At 47.9% G+C, this 21216-nt stretch overlaps 1 protein-coding gene across 3 annotated transcripts in view; it reads left to right on the top strand.

The window, feature by feature from the left end:
* The window catches only part of Pgant5 (polypeptide N-acetylgalactosaminyltransferase 5), a 316819-nt gene that overhangs the window by 61108 nt on the left and 234495 nt on the right, over positions 1-21216 (top strand). For 2 of the 3 annotated variants that reach the window (XM_075888159.1, XM_075888168.1), the window contains exon 2: positions 13109-13161. The exons of the other annotated variant lie outside the window; for it this stretch is intronic. The gene's annotated coding sequence lies outside the window, so the exon portion shown is untranslated. The remainder of the gene's footprint in view (positions 1-13108; positions 13162-21216) is intronic. 3 annotated transcript variants of the gene reach the window in all.

Below are 21216 nucleotides of genomic sequence, written 5' to 3' on the forward strand. Positions count from 1 at the left end.
CAGCTGTGTTACGCAACGCTGCAGCGACTGACGCAACCAAACATAGAAACCTTTAGCAATTGGGGCGTTTTTTTGTATGCGAGTGGTTATTGATATAAAAGAAAAGAAAGACTTAAAGGAGCATGGCTTTGCAGCGCCTTGTGGTACGGAGAGGGGAAATAATAAATAGAAGAAATGGGTCTTTCGAACCATCTTGTGTGTCTTTCGAACCACCTTGTCTGTCTGGCGTACGCATGTCCGCACAAGTGAAAGCGGGCCATCGTAGTTTTGTGAACGTTACGGCAAGCGCGTGTCGGGGATATTTAGAGCATATTTCGCATTGTATGAAATTTTGAATTCGAGGCTATGAATTTGAGGCATACATCAGCGAGTGGGCCTCGCTGATGTATCGTACTAAGGCGTTTTTTTACTCGGGCCGCATCCGCATATTCACCTTTTCATAAACGCCTCCCTGGGCGCCGCCATAGCCCTCCTTGGGCTGTGCAAATTGGTGCGTCCCCTCGAAAATGCACTGGCAACACTGCGTCCTTAGCCTTTGTACTGCCGCGCACAGCCCATCATGGCGGTGTTTTTTTCTTTCCTGTGAAAAGGTGTATAAAATGGAAGCTTTGGCTGTCTATAGATGGTTTCAAGGTCACCAGCATTGTACAAAAGAAAAAAAAACTTTGATTACCTAATTTACCAGCTCTTAACGTCGAAACTAAAAGCATGTTTTCAAAATTTCTTTTCTAGTGGAAGTAGTGTCTCTCTTTAGTTTTTCACATAAAAGAAACGTGCGCGAAGTACAAGGGATTGTTTTGTAATTATTTTGATCGCTCAAAAAACATATATTTCAATATATTTTGCTAAACAAGGGAAAGAACTGTAGACAATCAGCGGACTATTTTCTAAAGCCCTTGTGGTCCTTCAATGCTATGTAAGCACATCGGTGGACAAAACCGGAAGTCGTCAAAGGGCTGTGTTTGTAAACTTTGAAAGGGTCTATAGAGGAGAATGATTGTGGAAAAAGACGTCGATGGAAGGAAGGCGTCAGCACATTGCATGCCTGTGTGCTTGCATCTTCCTTTCGACCACACCTTTTCACGCCGCTCTAGCATTTCGTGCTGTCTTATTTCAACACGACTCTTTCTGAATACATTCCGATCTATGGATGTGTGTAAACGCCGTGAGTCCGCATCTTTTGATTGTGTGTTTGTTCGCAGACCCGGAGTGCCGACATGCGGGGAGCGGCTGGATGCGATGTAAGCCCGAATTTCTCGTTTTGGTGGTTAGTGAGGGTTATAACATTCTACCGTGACACGCGCAGTGTTTCTACCAATATTATCATTGATATTACCGATACAGATTCGAGTTGAGCGAAGCAGTATTTTGGTGTGAACGCATTTTTGTCAGCGGGAACACAGCCAAGTCAATTAACGTAGCCGACTTGAACGTTCCCTTAAAGGGACACTAAAGAGAAACCATGACTTAATTTAGATTGTCAAAGTGCTGTGTGAGAAGTCTAACGACATATGTTCATAAGTTCATTATCATAAGGTAATTATTAGCGGAGGAAATCAAGGTGGAAGTTTCTTTTTTAAATTTCGCGCTGAAACTTCGCGTGAGATGTCTATAGAAATTCAATATGTATTTTTCGTATTTTCGAGACGTTGGCTTCATGAAATTATCTGAAACTTCGTATGCTAAGTCTACGGTACCCACAGATGACAGTGTACGTAATGTTTGTCCATTAGAAGCTACGTATATATAGGATACAGTAGACGCCATCAAAATCTGTGACGTCACGGTGTTTGTCTTTCCGGGCGTTTTCTCGCTTACCAAGGGTCCTGTCGCGGTAAGAGCGGTGTCTTCAGGATCGCGAAATTGCACTTTGCCAACACTCTAAAGATTGTTTTGCTCTTTAGTGTCGCCTTGAAATGCCTCGTCGAACGCGAAATCTGACTGTCGGCGTTCCGCGCCGCCGAGGACGAGAGATGCAAAAGATCACCGTCACGAGATGACGGCACAGACTGCTAGTGTTCGTGACGTAATTCTGACGTTACAGTGACATCACAGAGACGTCAGTGGCACGAGGTCGCGTGACGACGTCATGACACGACATCGTAGGCAAAGTATCTATAGTAATGGTGATCGTAGGTTCGTCCAAAGCGGTCCGATCGCGGGAGCTATAGGAGAGGTGCCTCCGATCTTTGAGGCATCGGAAAACCACGATGGATGCCAAGCGCTCTTGAACGGTGTCGTGACAGAATGAATGCATCGAATGAGAAGATAAATATGGATTTCGCCTTCGAGTCGCCTTAAGGGAAAGCGTGAAGTATCTGGTGAGCGTTATGTATATACCATGAGCTACACTGGCCGAGGAGGTTGAGCAGCTTCGTGTGGCTTATCGAGAGCCGTGCTGGGCATGCCCGAGGAGCAGTGACGTCAGACGGCACACAGCTGGCGCGCCGGAGAAGGCCTGTGATCTCCTGGAGTGCCGTGTCACTATAGTGTGGGGTGGCGCTTGAATTGTGTGGGCCCGCTCGCTTGCTAGTCCGTCCGTCCGCACGCATGTCCCTCGTCCGGTCGATCAAGTTACGAGACGAGCTTGAAAGCTGGGCTTCTCGTTGTGTCGGAAGCCGCCGCGATCACTGCAACCTGCCATGTGATTAGAGTATCTAAGCAGGTTGATTTGATTAGGATTGTATAGCGAACGCTATACGTAAATCCTGACCGGGCCAATTGCCAAGCCGCTGCAATTTTTTTTCTTGCTTCATTATAGGGATTTCCTTCATTTTCTTTTTTTTCAATATTGACTAATGAGTGTTTTTTTTTTTCTCACTGCTTTCGAAACCCCTGTTCACTTCCCGTGAAACGCTTCGCAATAATGATGCACTGCTAGGGTGACTCGCGTAATTATTCGCGCTGTAATCGACGCCTGCCAACGCTCAACACTCGCGCCAACTTCTAGCAGCGCTCGAAGGATTTCGCTCCGCTCGGCTCATGCATGACGCGTGCGTGCGCGCGTGTGTGTTCGTCAGTCGACGCGCATTTCAGAACGGGTAGAATATTAGGCGGCCTGAGCTGGCACGGGCTCGTACGTACGTACGTACGCTGAGGCGAACAAAGTGCGTTCGCCCGCGATTGGTATACGCGGCGCCCCGGTCTGAGGGGCGATCGGGGACTGTTAGATCGCGGCTTTAAATTTGCATGAGCTGGTGGCAGCTGCAGGCGCCAATGAAGTGGGCGCTCGTAGCGCAATTGTTGAACTGTGAATTTCATTTTGCACACACGGATCTCATTTCCAGCTTTGTCCTCGCGATTGCACATAGATGAGGTCAGGCACGGTTTGATGGGGGGGGGGGGAGTAGTTTAGTTTGGATTTTGCCTTTCTGCCCTCTCTTTAGTTGTGTTGTTCGGGCACTGCATGTGTTGTGATTGCCATGATAAATTTAATGTTTTCGCGTGTGTTGAACTTCGCGTTCCTTTCTGCGGAATTACACTTTCGAAAATGCAGCTCGTCAAAACCGGCTTTCGCCGAGAGATCAGGGACGGATACAAGTGAATCTTTCGTCCGCAGTACCTTATTTTCTACTTTGCGAGTCTTCTTTTTCTTGCATGACACGCCATCTTCAAGCCGTCTCCGTGAGTGTGGTGATTGGGTGCCCGCAGCTTAAAGGCCCAACGAGGCGGAAGGGCCATTAATGAACGTGCAATCAATCACTCTCGTGGGAATTACGCCTTGTTCGAAATTTCCGACGGAATGCCAAACTACGGTCGGCAAGTGGAAGGGTCACTGTTGTAAGATTCTACCGTAATCCGACATCACTGACCGTCCCTAAGAGCGGACGCTTCAATAAGTTGTGCAAAAGGAACCGGCTTTCGGCAGTCGCGAGAGTTCTCGTGGTGATTTACGAAAAAGGTGCGGCGATTGATATAGGAGAACAGCGCCCAAGGGGCAACAAGGGATCAAAGCAAGCTGAATTGAGGTGGCGGGGGAACGGATGGGCTGGGGACGGTTATCGTTGACGATTTGCTACCATGAAATCTAGGACAGATCGAGTAGGGGGTTTTAAGCGATTTCGTGTTTCCCATTGCCCCTGTGCCGTTTGCAGTGTGCTTTCCAAGTATACCACTAAACAGCTACAATACACGTTTTTCTCCGTAAAATATCTGCGCAGTTTTCTCAATTTTCTTCTCGGTGGTACAATTTCATCTTGTTACGACATTCCTGTTATTAATCTGATTGTGACTGTCGTCGTAATTACTTTGAAACTGCATTCATACAACGCACGAGATAGTGAACGGATCGGTCACGTGACATGTGGCGGGATCGGGATCGTTCCGAAGCGAGCATTCACACGTCGAGGGAGGATTCTCGCTACAAGCTATAGGATTTCCGCATTGCTCCCCGAGAGTACTAAGGGATCGTTTTCACGGCCATCAAACGACCCGTCCTATCACCACGACACCGGTTTTTGTCAGGGGGAGGATTTCCGATCCGTTTTCTCTTTATGAACGTGGAGACGGTGACGTAAAGCGATGCTCTTAAGTTTCCGTCGCCGGCGTGGGGACGGAGCACCACTAATCATTGCACCAGGGCCGGTTCCCCCTCGGCGCACCCGACGAACAGAAGAGATCGCTGAGACTACTAAGTGGTTCTAAGAGAGGGAAAAGGAGAGAAAAGTGAGCCCCGTAATTGTCTGTATCACGGTGCGACACCTCAACAGTAGCTCACATGGGATGTGTCTTCCTTGTCGAGCCACGTCTGTAATAACGAAAACTAGAACTGGTAGTTAATGCAACACATTCTGTCGCCATAGCTTTGCGTATGCTGTATAATATAGTGTGATGCATTTCGCCGGCAATAGCGTGCACGAGAGAGAGAGAGTGCACCCCTCCCCTTTTTTTTAGATTATTTTGTTGCAGTCCTTTCGCGTAAAAAACCTCGAGATTGCAGCTTCGTCTAGGAAACTGTGACTTGAACGACTGCCGGATAATGGCATTAATTAGCGCGGTTGGGGGTCCATTACGCGTTCGTTATAGCTCCACTTGTGCACCGGCGGTGACAACCACATTGCGGCAAGGCATCGGCGAGATTATCGTTCACGTTCCTTCACCTGCTGATGTCACGACGGGATGCGTGTTATATATATCCTTGCGGGTCTATATCGCCGAAGAAGGCTTCGCGATGCACCTGTCGTAGCCAACCGCGCAGGAGCGCTTAATATAGCCAGCGCACTAGCCAGTTAGGAATTCATTAAATTAGGAATTTTTTCTTGTCGTTTGCACGCCCGATATCCCGTTGTGGTTGGTCGAAGTGGAGTGTGGCGTCATGATGTGGTGTCCTTTATCTTCAGCTGCGTATTGCTTAAACTTCGAATACTAGTTCGATAGTTAATACCTAGTAGTGTAATAACTTTCCAACGGGCCACGAATAACTTGTCACGTGGCTGCAGCGGCGTACATGCAGCCGCAGACATCAGCAGGGAGAAATCGCGACCGATAGAAAGCTGTTGTGATTTTCGCACTGTTATGCCGAGCGGTATACCACTCCACGCCGCACGATCTTCTGTTATTTTCTTAGTAGCACGAGTAACGACTGACGGCACTGTTTTCCTTCCCGGCACTTCCGGTGGAGACCTCACTTCCAGTTTTCGGAACATGCCGAAACGACCTTTTTATACATAAAATTGGTACGAAATTGATGGTTCCGGTTCAAGTTACGTATGACGTTGGAGCGTTTGTTTGCTTAATATTTGAGTCAATTACCTGTCGGGATAATTAGTGGCAATCAGTTGAATGATTTAATTGAAAGAGCAGACACTTTTCTTGTCAATGGATGAGATCGCGTTGCGACATCTGGTGGAGCAGGTCTCAACCACAGGGGTCTTGCCCCGGGGCCTCTGAGATTCGTTCCCGCAGTGTGACAGACCACAACGTGACCCAAAGAATATTCCCGCTGCAGAGATCACAAACGCTGTCATGCGGGGGCAACTACCAGCAAAGTCGAGGATCAAGGTGGCCTTCAAATTTTTTTTTCACAGAGTGGGCATATTTTTTGTGTTCTCTTGAAATTACTGTGAATATATAATGTACTTTTCATTACGATATATCTTTTGTATCCTCATAAATAATTGTATCAACGAGATATAATGGATAGCAAGCGACTCTTCGAAAAGAGACGCGAAGTGATTGGATTTTTTTTTTCCCTCCTGCGTCTGAGTCGCCGCTTGTTAAAATGCAAATAAGCGTATGTATACAAGCTTACGTATACGCTGCACTGCTACGAATGTCCAGCAACTTCCTGGACTCATATGAAGCCATTATTTTTCTTCGCTAAGGTTGAGCTAATGCTACATGACCTGGTTTGCGCTGCATATACGGTGTTTTTCCGGCCTAGTACGACAAACAACCTCGATTTGACTTGGCGTACAGCCGTGGCACTTGCAGTAATTGAAAACGGGTCTTGCTATAGCTGTATTTTTATTTTCAATCGCTTTATTTCAGCCATAACAAGATGCGTGGGAGTGATTTCGAAATTGAAAACAACCTTTTCTCAGTACGCGAAGCTTTTTTCTTCTCAGCGCCTTTTTGACTTTTCATCTCGCTCTCTGATTTCTTGCCGACGTAGAGGTACATTCAATTGGAGAAACCCGGACACAGCGTCGCTGTGTTCGTGTTTATTTTCCATGTCATACCACCGCTGTGTTTGTTTATAAAACATCATCGTCCGCTGTCACGTGCGAATGTCATTAGTTATGTTATTAACGCCGCTGCGCGAAGCGTGTTGCCGTGTGGAAGGCTTTTGCTTTAAATCGTCATTGCGTCGTTGTTGTTCTTGTTTATTTCATTTGTATATCGCTGTTTCAGCAAAGCATGCTCTCTTGTTCTCCTTATTTGGTATACCCAATGCTGATAAGATGGTTTTGTTAGAAGCTCTTTCTTTTTCTGCTTTGAGCAACGTCACGGATGCGGCTGAAAAACGCACACACGGGAAGCTGTGCTCCGCCGGATGCGCGAAGAGATTCAAGCGCCTCGCTCGAGTCTCTGAAAGGAAGTGAAGAAAAAGCAACGCACGGGGCTTCGGATGGCTTCTTCGCTGAAATCAGACGAGCAAGCAAGCACCGAAGTAGTCTGCTTCAAAGGCGTATGCAACGCGTGCTGTGGAAAAGTGTGTGTTGGTATCGTAGATCGGGCTCTGGTAAAGCTCTTCCGCTACAAAGGCAACCTATAGGATATTCTGAATCAAACGCATGGCCGTGTGTACAAGGGGTGGCAGGAGACGCAACCCCTATTCGCCTAAGCGGGCCACTGTGTCTACAGCGTTATACCTTAACTCAGTTTGACCTCTACCTTCCTTTGTTTATACAGCGCAGCGTTATGGCCAGGCAGCATCTTTTGCGAAAGTGTTGTCCCGGGATCATTGATGTTCAGTTCGAAGGGTTGTGTAGTTCCCCACCTTTAGCCCCAATGAAGTGCGTTGTACATTGTCAATGTAGCATCCATCGTGAGGCTTTGGTTTCTCCCAGAATCAGCCAACGAAGGAAAGTGGTGTGGACCCTTCGCTAAAATATGCCCCCCCCCCCCTTCTCCTGGCCTCCTGTCTTCCTGTTGTAGAGCACCGTGCTCTCATTAGGACTCACACAGAATTGGATATCTCCTAGAGTGTGTGGAACTTTCTATTACGTCTGTCCGTCTATAGACTTATTTTGGTCCCACCGTCCTTATGGACTCGCTGATTCACTCGCGTCGACCCACTGTGATCTATACATCCTGCAATAACTCAGCTAGCGGGGCGGCGTTCTCTATTTTTTTTATTCATCTATCCCTCCGAGGGAATCCCAGCTTGCCGCGTACTGCACCGTCTGGCTAATACACCGAGTCCTCCTGCCTGCGCCCGCTCGTTCATACCAGCGTATGGCCTCGGGCCGAATGTGACCTACTTACTTATTCCCTTACTTAGTAGTGCGCGCTCCCTCAACCCTTGCGCAATGAGATCTCGGGGAGTCGCGGGGAAACCTAATTACCTCAGCAGCCGCCGCGCCGCGTTCCTGCATCGCCTTTTCGCCCCCGTTTGGTATGTGCCAATTCTGTGTGCCTATTTCTCCCCCGTCTGTCCCTTGCACCATTCCACTCCCCAAAGATACTGAGCCATGCTCCCTGTGCGAGGACTGTAGAAGTAGCATCTTTTTCTCGCTACATTTACCCCTCTCCCACCTTTTATTTCTCCATTTGTTTGTTCTTGTTGCGTCGCCAAGCTTTCTTCTCCTCCCGATCAGTCGTTCTCTATTTAGCTAGACCTAACAGCTCGCTGGCGCGCGTCAGCGTCAGTTTGCGAATCTTGACTCGTGCCGCGGAACGGCGCTGTAAGTCTTCTCGGAATGTGCTCAGTAGCAGCTGTGTTACGCACTAGCGCGCTAGGACCCCGCGTGTGTGGTTTCTTTCCGGGACCGAACAGTTGGTTAAACGTACTGCGTGCATGAAAGATTCCGACGCTCATCGCGACGGCAAATTCTGTTCCAGTCTTCCGGAAGGACTTCGAAGGGAGTGGCGGGGGGTGTTGAGACTCGCCCGATCACGCATCTCGGGTGGGGCTTTAAACTTACGCAAGAGGCTAGCCAGATCTAGAGCCTCTGTTCCCCCCTTCTCTCTCCTATCTTTCTCCCCATCTCTACCTCATCTCTCTCTCTCTCTCTCTCTCTCTCTCTCTCTCTCTCTCTCTCTCTCTCTCGAGTGAGCTCGAGTGAGCTCGAGTGAGCTCGAGTGAGCTCGAGCATTTGCGTACGGACCGCGTTTTCACACAGTGTGCGCTGCCGAGATAAGGCGCTCAGGCATTTTCCCTCCGCCCCCCCCCCTCTCTTACTGGGCTGCCCTCTCTCCTATTCTTTCTTTCTTGATCCGTGAGCTCCTTGAGCAGACACCTCCCAGACCTTAGTGCAATGAATTTAGAGACCGACGAAACTAAAAAAAAAAAAGAGTGCTCGCTTCGAGCAATTTGCGATGCGGACCGTCCGAACGAGGTTCTCGGTTCCGGTTGATCAATGATGCAGGGCAGCGCCTTGCGAGGCTAAGCTTTTCGTTTCCTTTTCGTTTCTTTTTATTTCTTTACTTTTTATCTTGGCACGTCCACGCTCCGCGTACTTGCCCTACTTAGTCAGGCTGTTTTAAACTTCGTCTGATCAGTGAGTATGGTTAACGTTGTCCGTTTTTTCAAGTATATCCACGAAACGGGTGAAACTCGATCCGATACCCATTTAGCGCTTGGTTTCCATCACGAAGTTAATTCGTATATATAGATGTTGTTCAAGCAGGTGCCGATACGTTTCGTTGTGTTTCCTTTTGCAAGGATCGATCGCATTTGAACTTATAAGCAGCTATTTGGACTTGAAGGCAGCATACAGATATTCGGCAACGGAATCTGCTCCCGATTTTGTTCGTGGGACAACGCGCACGCTTATGTTAGTGGTATACGCTTCGAGCTATATTTTGTGCTTACTGTAGCGGTCTCCCGTGTGCCCGAGCCGTTATACTGCAAGAAATGTCGCTGCTGCCTGTCCGCCTCGGAAGATCAGAGGCTGTGGTGCTCGGTTGCCGACTCGAAGCTCGCAGGTTCGACCTCGGCGATTTATTTGGTTGTAGGCGAAATGATAAGAGGCCCTTGTACTGTGCGATGTCAGTGCATGTTAAAGAACGCAAGATGATCAAAATTTCCGGAGCCCACAACTACGGCGTCCCTCATTATCATATCGTGGTATTGTGTGAGGTAAAACCCCAGATGATATATTACTGTGCTGTCGTCACTACGTATGTGTAGATGTAATGTTTCGTTGGCCGCATTACACAGAGTGCAATAGCGAGAATAGTGTCTGGCCTGGGCTAGCTGATAGGTCAAGTTAAACCGCAGTACCCAACTATACAGTGTGATTTAAGGAGTTCTCGAACACCCTATGTGGCCCCAAGTGAATGACCTCGAAGCCACTGTGCGTGCGCAAGATCCGACGAGCGTTTGGGTTTTGCGTCAGGTAAGCTATTTCTCGAACCTAGTGGGAGTCCCAAAAGCTTTTGTGCCGAATAATTGTGGTGGCATCCATCGAAGCGATGGCTCTCGGCCAACACCGAACGGACCCGATTTCGAATGCAACTCATCATTTAATGTGCAACTACTGAATGGTGGTGTTGGTTATCGTTTTCTACTATCTCACGCATACAACAAAGATTAGCTGAATAATAGCTGACAATTTTGATATCGGTCGATTGATTGATTGATATGTGGGGTTTAACGTCCCAAAACCACCATATGATTATGAGAGACGCCGTAGTGGAGGGCTCCGGAAATTTAGACCACCTTGGGTTTTTTAACGTGCACCCAAATCTGAGCACACGGGCCTACAACATTTCCGCCTCCATCGGAAATGCAGCCGCCGCTGCCGGGATTTGAACCCGCGACCTGCGGGTCAACAGCCGAGTACTTTAGCCACTAGACCACCGCAGCGGGGTGATATCGGTCGTCGATTTGTGAGCTCGACGGCTTAGAGCAGCTCCTGACGTGGAAGTTGAGTTTTCTTGGCTGATGGCTAGAACTAATGTGAACCGATGAAATTGATGGTTATTATTAGGGAATTCATTGCCACTGCACGTTTTAAATAAATATCACAAGGCTTGCGGGAACCCGACGCAAGTTCTTTTATCAGCATTTTGTTATTATTAATCGTAAGTTACCTCTCTGGCCGCCGTAGAGCTACAATCGCCAGTCGCAAACACTTTGCGTTAGAACCACGCATATAATATTCCAAAACTCGTACCTCGCGGCTGAACCAAAGCCAGGACATGAAAATTGTCTTGGAACTGCTATTCGAAAATTTCATATTTTGATTCCGACACGTAAGACTCCACAATTCTAAGCTATTGTAGAGGTGAATCTCCTTAGGGCCGTCCCTTGTTGTCGTCCGTCACGCTGTACAAAACCAAAACTGAACACCGGCACGACGGAACGCGAAAACATCTGTGTAATCAAGTATGTGTCATCACAATACATGGTCAACTGCGCCGTCCGTCTGCCCTTTATACGAGTCGGCGACACTTCAACGTAGACATTATGGGCCTCAGGACCTATAGCTTCTCCTACTCATCATCATGCACTTCGTGGAGATGCGTGGATTTTTTTTTTTTTTTTGGGGCCACCTCATTTGCGGTATACTGTTGTACATTGTTGCGCTTATGCATGGGGACAGTTGTTTGAGTTTGCAGTCGGCTTTCTGACGCGGCTCACAATACGTGCAATATGGCTGCAACGTCCGCCTCAACGTAAATGTTTATTATAGGCGCGCTCGCGAGCTTTAATGTGTTCCTATATTGATTTGTAAATATGTGAGTAAAGAAATGACAAATCGATTGGGAAAGGAGCCCGTCGATTACCGTGCTCGTAAAGCAAGAATTCAGCGCGCGCGCTCGTTTAACGGACAACGAGAACATTCGTGCACTTACAAGTGCTAGCTTCTTTTCTCTCTCTCTCTCTCTCTTTTTTCTTGCATCACACATTACGGTGACAGGTCCTCTGTCAGTTCCACTGAAAAAAAAAAAACGGCAATAGAACGGAGTTCTCACTCACTGTCGCGCGAGAAATCTATTAGTCTCGGTGTTTTTTGGAGTGTGCGTTGTCATCATTAGGACGAAAAATGATGCATTCGCTGTGTTGACAAGTCGCAATGACGGGTACATCTAAGCGTCGTTAGAAAGACCCCAAGTAGGAGGGTGCGGGTTGCGATACAGGCGGGGAGTTCTCCGTTCAACGTGATTGACGTCTCGTGCTCGCTTGTATAGTGTCCGTATACGTGTGTGTCGTCGCGAAAACTGTCCGGCGTGGCGAGTCGCCGGAATCTCCGAGGTAAAGAGCCGAAGAAATGGAGTAGCTGTGGAGAGGGTTTGAAGCTACAAGGCTGCACTATGTTCCATTTTCCACCCCACCACGCGCCACACACGCACTTTCCAATCCCGTAGTGAGTTTTTGTACCGAACACCGCGCGTCGCGAGGCGACTCAATCGAGCGGATCCGCGCACGTTCGAAGTATAAATCGGCCGCCCCGGCTGGGACGGCTGGTGGGCTTTTGTATAAGGTCGGCGCGCCGACGCCGCTGTTCTGTGGTTGTGTTCGGGCGCCAAGGGACCATTTTTCACTCGCCGTCGCTCTGACATGTCCGACGCGCCGAGTGCGTGCGCGTGTGTGTGGTTGGGGGTGCGCGCGTTGTTCGCCGCCTCCGTTTCGTCTCTCCGATTTATTCCTGCGTTTTGTTTGTTCCTCTTTCTCTCCCGCCGTGGTGTTGAGTGGCGACGTTAGAATTTTTTTTTTGTCAACCCCCCGTCGTTTCGGTCGCTTTTTTTTGAAAGCGCGGCCGCTTTTGTCACGTGTTTCAACCGCCAAACATAGCGACTTCTTTTATAGATGCGCGCAGCGCATTACGGACCTGCCTCCGGTAACAAATCGCTCGTTGGGAAAGTAATGAAGTAAATAAAGGCATGGGACGTGGTAGGTCCTGCATCAGCGGAAGCTTCGGTGGCGCGGGCTCTACCGTATCGCATTGGAACAGACAAGACCGAGAGCTTTGTTCAGCCCACGTTTTAATGGTTCGCTGTGAGCGGAAGCGAAGATACACGAGAGACGACAGCGAGATTGCGATGGGAATCGACTAACTTTCGGCATGAATGCAGCATCCTGTTGCGTTATGCGGTGCCTATAGATATTAAGCTCCGTTATTCAGGGGGCCGCGTACACATGTATCAAGTGACTTGAAACACACAACTATCGCCCGTGTTTCCGGTGCCACCGGCATTGAGGCTTGCGAACTCTGTGTACAGTGTTCCAGTTTTTGACCGAGTAGACGTGTGCATGCATGCGCGAAAAAAAAAAAAGCTTTACCTTCTAAAGGGTGTAAAAAGGGTGCATGTAAGCTAGATTCCTTCTATTGCACCCTTTTGTGATTGGCGCAGTCGTGTTTTACGTGCGCACTGGTAAGAATAGTGAGAGACTGTTCTTTTAAAAAAATATTTCCATGCTGTACGTGGTGATGGGTTATGTACTCTTAATTGCGTGGTTTTCTCAGGCAGTTTGCTTAATTTTCCCATTTTTCAGGCGCTTCTAGAGGTGACGGTCTTTTGTGTCTACCTGAAGAAGTGGCGATAGAGGTGAGTGATGGTTTTCGTTTTGCCAGCTCTTTCCACCCCGCTACGGTTATTGTCTATAGTTAACTCACTGTGTAGCAATAGCCTGCTGCATGAAAATTTCCCCGATTACCGGTTTTAGGACCGTATTTTCACTCGAATGTGGCACGCTTTTTTTCTTCTTCAGGGTTTGCGCTGAACGTAAAGTCGACCATCGCGTCACAATCGAATGCCGAAATATCCATTTCTTTTTTCTTCCTGTGCCCAATCAAGTCACCCGTCGCGATATGGTTGTGGTCGCGTTACATTGAAGTAAATATGGTACAGCGTGTTATTACCGAGTAAACGGAAGAATTTGGCTATACGTTTATCGTTCATAATGTGCAGTGCCGAGTAAAACTCCGCTACAAACATTTGTGCATGAAAGAACGCCGGGTAAATTTTATAGCGTCTTCAATTGACAGGGGATGGTGAAAGCATTAGTATATGAGCGGCCCATTGTGTAACAGCTGGCCCACGTGGAACCCGATCAAGAACTGTATTTATTATGCTTTGCACAAATGCTTCACAGCTACAGGAGGGGGGCGCCTCTAACCAACGCAATAGTAGCGACCTCTACTTAGACAACACTCGAAGAGCTCAACACAACTCAATCTAGGAGTTTGAACACCCACTGATTGATACTGACATTATGTAAAGGCTTCGTTTAAGCGAATCAGAGCGCGCTATAGAAAGCGACAACTGCATGAGGTTGCGTTCGGGGTTTGCATCTTCTAATGGATGAGCGGTGTTCATAAATCAGTCTGTGAGGACACCAACATCGGTTGTCGGCTTCATGGTGAGTAGCGCTTGTATATACGTAATATATAGCCCCGAAGTACACAGCCTACGTCTACGCCTGTCGAGCGGCATTACCCAACCACTACGGCGTGCGTCGCTCGACGCTTCTTTGCTCACAACGCGTGACGGAAATATGGGGACACGCCGGGCTCGTAATTCAATCGGTGTCAAAAGGGAGACGGGAGTGCATCGAGCGAGATGTTCCGAGACGGTATACGACCGCGATGATGCGTTTTTATCGTGTCCACTTGTCGTGTCGTGAAGTGAATATAGACTTTATTAAATATATAACTGTTTGATGGCATGTTTAGGCTGATCTGTCTTGCGTAACAATGCCGCTTTCGCGGATGCCGTATACAACAGGAGAACGTGCCGCCTCAGATTCGTCCTCCGCGCGTTTAAATCTCTATGCGGTTGCATAAACGGGAACGTGATGCTGTTAGTCCCGAGAACGAACACTGGCGTCGCTGTGGTAGCGGCGATGTGACGTCACGGCAAGGACTCGACTTGCACGCCGCCGCTTGTCTCGTTTTCCGGTGCCCGCCTCGTACCTGCTCCATATAGCGATACGTTGGTGGTTGCTCCTCTCAAATGCGTGACGCGAATCTCGCAGGATACAAAGTGAGAGGTTTCACAGTTAGTGAAAGTAATCGAGTCTACAAAAAGTTTGCATAATTTAGCTTAGTATAGGCAGACTCGTCGGAACGGGAGATTTACCGTGAAAGTTGTTTGTTTTTGTTGCGTACACAAAGAAATGGGTGCTAATAGGAAAATATGCTAAGTGGTGCGAACGTGATTACAACTATAGGCATACACTCCGGCATGGGAACATATGTGTGCCGAACTATCACGAATGAAATTACGATGTTTTCAATTCAATAAATACATTGCGCTGTACCATGAAAGCTGCACCTGCATCTGCTAGTAATCAAAATTATGTGACAGAATCGCGGTTTCTCTAACAGGCTCTTTTACATGAACCTGACTGACATAAGCACAAACGCCACATTATCGGAAAATAAACAAAATTGTACTGCCACACACATGTATTTCGGAAATGTTGGGATGTGTCCGTTCACTCGGATCCTATAAGTACATGTTTCTTCTGAACAGTCGCCAGGGATTGTGTTGTCGTATACCCTGACTTTCCCGGAATGCTGGGGTGATCTACTTCCGCGTCACAAACAGTAATGTTGATTTCACATGGAGGCACCGCTGATAGCAACGATTCCAACACAAACGCCAGGAAGTAGAAATGAACATTTTCGATGGCGCAGTCAGCGACGTGGCCCAAGTAATAATGAAACAACCTTCGCCTCGATGAGTCGACGGCTGGTCTCGTACGTCCATGTACACGTAATCAGCTGCAAGAAAAATTAATTTATGAGGTGGCTATTTAAACTGTTAGTTACGGGTATGACAGCACCGTTGCGATTATTCTGCACGAAGACAGAATCTGGCAGCAATGGGAAATTCCGCACATCACCTCAACCGCACCTAACTTCAGTAATTTCGGTGAAATGAAGCTCTCAAATTATTTCGAGAAAAACATGAAACTGAACAACGTGTTGAAGATAGAAAGTACATGAACAAAACAGACACAACGGCGGCGGTGGTATTAGTGTGAGCGCATACGAGATATTTTGCGAGACTGGATAATGCAAGTGGGCGTGGTTCTTGGCATACCAACGAAAGCAGTGTCCTTAGATACGTGGATTCCTCCAAAACACACACACACACACACACACACACACACACACACACACACACACACACACACACACACACACACACACACACACACACACACACGCGCACGCACGCACGCACACGCACACACGCACACGCACACACACACACACGCACTATAGATGAGGGAAACCCTCATCACTTCTAGAGGAATCACGCATGTACAGCTCAACCTAATAATGTAAATATTCTGGATTGCGTCTCAAATTCACATGATAACGTGCCAATGAGTATGTTGTGTCCAAACAGAAAAGTGTTCGTTTCACCTTTTCACGCGTTTCACATTGTCTGCAATCGAGCACGCTTTTGTGGAGAGGCAAAAGTAAACATTTTTTTTACCAGGAACATTACTGATTCTGTTTTCGGCAGAGTCATCTGCTGCTCAAGACGAGCATAAATCGAACGCGAACAGCGGAAGAGCGCCCGAGGTGAGCTCATCATTATGTAGGCGTGCTGCAGCGGGCATCGAGGAGTCCGTGCCGTGACGTCACCGAGGCCTCCCACTTGGAAGCACCACTCCAACGTCTCGGACCTAATAGAGTGTGTCGAGTTAGAAATTTGGGTGACTTCTGCCAACCATAAAAATGAAGGGAAAAACAGAAAGAGAAATAAAAAATTGATGTCCAAACGGAATATAACACACGAGGAATTCGTTTTGTATATTAAGCGGGATTAACACGAGGGAGAAATCCCCGGAGGAGTGGCGAGGATGGCGCATCACGTGACAACGACGTGTCAGGTTAGGGACTCGACGCGACCTCCTCGTGGCTCCTCGGGGGAGGCGGGGATCGTTTCTGCGACCGGTCAAACGATCCCTGTCCAGCGGGGGATGTAGCGAAATTTCCGGTGGGGTTCTGGCCACATTGTAGCCCTCTCTACTGCAGAACCCGGCGGCGGCGGCTGTTCCAAGTTCGCTCCGGACTTGCATGCACCGTGATGGCGAAAATAAACGATGAAGCAACTTTTTTTCTTTTCTCTCGTGGAAGAATATCATCGCTTGTGGGACACCTCTTCCGATGACTATAGTGAAACTAACCTAAAGAATGGGGTGTGGGAAACGATAGTCAAGCAGATGATAGAGCGCTACCATCTCTATAAAGTGATGTTTAGTTTTGTGCGAACGGCAAGCTATTTATATCCACCACTCACCGCTGTTGGCGGGCATCTCAGGGGGGAGATATCGTGTTTTCAGCATTATCAGCAAGATGGCGCTATAAGCGCATGGTGGCTTTCATCTCTCACGCGTACTTTGGCCCATGGAGAGGAGGGTATTGGACGATCTCTCGCGCCCCCTTACCTCCCGGTGGGGAGGATCATACTTTTGACTAGTGTTGCGCTTGCACTGGAACGATATTGTTGTAGTTATGGGGCGCACAAAGGTCACTGCAATCGTTGCACAGCCTCCGTTTGCAAAAAGGGCGCGCTTTTCAGACACAGCGAAGTGACAATTGAGACAGAGAGAGAGAGACGCTTATTCGTGTTCATTTTTACCTGTGAGTACGTTTCGTCCGTTTGTGTGTGTGTGTGTGTGTGTGTGTGTGTGTGTGTGTGTGTGTGTGTGTGTGTGTGTGTGTGTGTGTGTGTGTGTGTGTGTGTGTGTGTGTGTGTGTGTGTGTGTGTGTGTGTGTGTGTGTGTGTGTGTGTGTGTGTGTGTGTGTGTGTGTGTGTGTGTGTGTGTGAAAAAACGTGGGGCACGTTTCTATCTTCTTACCATTCTGCGCGTGACCCTTCAATTTGTTGCTATTGCGTTCATTGCTTCGCATTTGTGGCAGAGCTGTGACTTTCTTATTTATAAAAAAATGTTAACACAGATACCAACAAGAAATACGCAAAATCTAGCTTGTAAGTTTACCAATCATTGCTGAAAGCTTTGAAAGATGCTGGCTAAGGATTAAAAATGTGCTAAATGTATTTTCACCTCGATCGGCGTCTTTCAAAGCTCTCGGAGCATTTCATCCCGACCAAGCGAGATTACGTCAGGCCCTCGACTTGATCAAGTATTAAGATTGTTCCCACATTTTAGGTTGTTGCGTGTCTAGAAAGCGTGTCACATGTATGCCCCGTGGACTGCCGCGTTCAGCAGGGCCGCTGCGTCCAGTTTCTGGCAAAACAATATCGAAATTTAGGCTGGCAGGGTCTTAATAACTCAGTGGTGTTTGCGAAGTGTGCACGCGTCCTCTAGGTTTACTGGACGACGTGTTTATACTGCGATTGCGTGACTTGAGTCGTAGAGGATGGCAGTGCTGCCACGATCTCGCATTGGTTTAAGCTGTAGAGGCGCGACGCATGTTGCTCGAGAAGTCTCGGACAATCCGGGCTTTCTTTCGCGTGAAAGACAGTTTCTACTTGCTCAGAAATTGGTATGTTGACAATTCGGGATCTGTCGTGCCAGTCGGTGCATGATGATTCAAAGGCGAACGTTATTAGGAAAGTGGTGCACGATCGAGAACTTCCGATTATATGTAGCTTTAATTTTGCTCTTTTTATTTCTGTCCGATGAGGTAACTTCCGATGATCCGTAGCATTTATGTTGCTCTTTTATTTCTGTCCGATGAGGTCTTTTTCTGTATACACCAACAAGGTTAATCGAGTTTCAATTGTTCACTGCAGGGCATGAAATTGTTACATCCGAGCTGACTGCATAGTTTAAGAAGAGAGTGAAAAGTCCCATGAAATAACAAGACAACGTCGCAGTATACACGTGCGCGCGCGCGCACGCACGCGCGTCTACTGTTCGGCGAGGAAAGCATGGTTGTGTATAGGCGGGCGAGCCTCCCCGGCGTGGTATATACACAAGAACGCGAGGCTTTCGCGGCGAGAAAAGAACGGCGCCCGTGGTGTTCAGGGTGAGTAAACACAGCTGTGCCGCAGTGTTCGAGGACATAGAAAGCGCATCGTCCGGCACGCAGCGCACACACGCTGCCATGCCCCCGGTTGAATGCTACGCGAAAAGATGAAACAACTGGGTCGCCCTGTGCACAACGGGGTTATTCCAGCAACGGGAGCCCTTTCTTTGCCGCGTCTTATTTCCATTTCATCCCCCAGCCGTCGAGGCGAGCTGGCGGGCAAGCCCACTGTGTATATCCATACGTATAGAACAGGCTTCACGCAATGCTTGCGCAAAAGAAACAAAAGGCAATGGAAGCCGGCTCATTCCTTACCGACTCGAATGTATGGGATCGGAAGGCTCGTACTATACATACGCAGACGCAGCAGTACGCGACGACCCTGACCCCTTTCTCCGGTCAACCTTATACGAGCACGCATGGGTGTTGCGTGCTCGCGTAGCTACGCAAGGAGCGCGCTACTGATGCGAGATACCGGCGTAAGCCGTGGGTATGTACTAAGCAGCAGCTGTAGTGCACGCTATCAGAAGCGCGCAAACGCACGATGTGTGGCTTCTAAATTGGGCCAAGCTGGTTGACAGAACTAGGGGAGAAGGGGAGAGGTGTAAGGAAGAAAATTAGCGTGGAAGCCAACTATATTTGGATTGCTCGGGGGGGGGGGGAGAGAGAGGGGGCGCTCTTGTATGAGTATGTGTACAATGCACATGGAAGTTAGTCGGAATAATTTTGACCGCTTGGGAAGGAGATAAGGTGCACCTATAGAGCACGGAACACGGACGTTTTCGCGCCTGGATTCCGTCGAAATGCTGCGGTGATTTTATTTCCCTGACTTCGTGATTAGAGACAATTGCACAGTATGGCACCAATAATGTAGGGCATACTAATCATATGGTGGTTTTGGGACGTTAAACCTTAGATATCCAGCTATCTACAAAGCAGTAACCTGCTCGAAATTCGCATTTCTTTTTATGTGAAAGACATATACTTGGCGTCATTGTTAGGCAGCCTTGGGGCCGACCGCTAGCCGCATACGTGTATACGGTGTTTTAGTCAGCTGCGACAACTATAGAACTTTTGCACGTTCCTGCAGCGTCTACAATAACGGCCCAAGAGCAGCGAGTCCTCATTGTGCTATACCGCCGACTGTGCACTCGCCGATATCCTTGCTATTCGCGTGTGTATGGTACGCTGGTTCGCCCTGTGCGAAGCGTCTTACACTTTTGGATTCTAGGTATGATGCATCCTTTTCTTCACCATTGCTGCTAAGTGACAATATATTGCGTGACAGTATACATATCGCAGTGGTGTCGCCCGAAGTATTATTGTTATGGTGTTATACGATGCCGGTGAAATATGAAAAAAAATAGGCTTTACCTGTATCAAAACGATATCCCTCATTTATTTTAGTAAAGCCGGATGGTTAGTTATTTCGTTTACTGTAATATCTACATTGACATTTCACTGCCCGTACTACTCTGAGGACTTCATTAGCAGTGCATTAATTTCCCAAGAAGTAGGGCAACAGATGGTATGCAGTGTTGAGAAACTTTCGGGGGTGTTGTGCCCTCCTCCCTATCCCCACACCCTTTATTCCCAGCTACGCCCCTTGTATAACGCAACGAATTTACCATGACTCGAATGACGCACGCGATATGAATAAAGCTCCGAGTAGCCTTGCCACCCGCCTTCTGAAATACCGTGGAGTAATTGATCTAAAATGAAATCTTAATGTTCGAAGAAAAGCCGGAAGCCTCGGGTTTGCTTTATGTAGTATAGGCAATTCTCGCTGTCACTTTTTGGCTCGCCTGAACGCGGATCGTGATCAGCCATCCGTAGATTGTAGCGTGTGTGGCTTTAGCGCGGTCGATAGCGTGCGCCTCAATCTGCCATACTTGCGAAGCCACTTGGTGAAATTGAAGTCTGGGCGGACGTCGAGCGCGCGATTATGCATACGTAGGATTGGTAATGTCAAACGAAGAGTGTCGTCGTAATTCCTCGGTAACCAAAAAATAGAACGTCTGAGAAAAAAAATAAACTAAAAAAGTCGATATGCGGAGCGAATTTATCTGGGCGCGCCTGTGGTGATATTTCCGTCTCAATCACTGAGGTAAATAGTTATCCTCGCGAAACGTATTAATCGTTCTCAAGGTCGCTTGCTTTGGCTGTGAATCCGCGATTTAACGGTTTTCAAGCGCGCACCGATGCAGTAATATGCGATTAGTTATATGGTACTGTTCATTTTAACAGTATAAGAAGGGCGTTTGTGTCTTTATAATGTGGGAGGTTATTTTTTTAATGCGAAGCATTTCTTGGCGAACTTCGGCGACTTCGAGTGTATCTATTTATCTGTCTAGCCGCCTACGACATTCAGATCTCCTGGCCGTTTGGATAATGGTTTCAATACCAAACTTGGTATGATATAACATGACTGTATGACGAATACAACTGACTAGTCGTAACATGAAAATCATGATATGTATGTCAAAAATGTCATGATTTACAATAATGGTCTTGCTGCTCTTGCGGTCGACCGTGGCGAACACAAGCGACAGACCTTAACATAAAAATCATGATATGCGTGTTATGTAACAACATCACTACATGCCACACTCATGGTGTGCTCGCTGCCGTTTCGCTGGCTTTG

This window comes from Rhipicephalus microplus, chromosome 1 (genome assembly GCF_043290135.1).
Source record: "Rhipicephalus microplus isolate Deutch F79 chromosome 1, USDA_Rmic, whole genome shotgun sequence".
Lineage (NCBI taxonomy): Eukaryota > Metazoa > Arthropoda > Arachnida > Ixodida > Ixodidae > Rhipicephalus > Rhipicephalus microplus.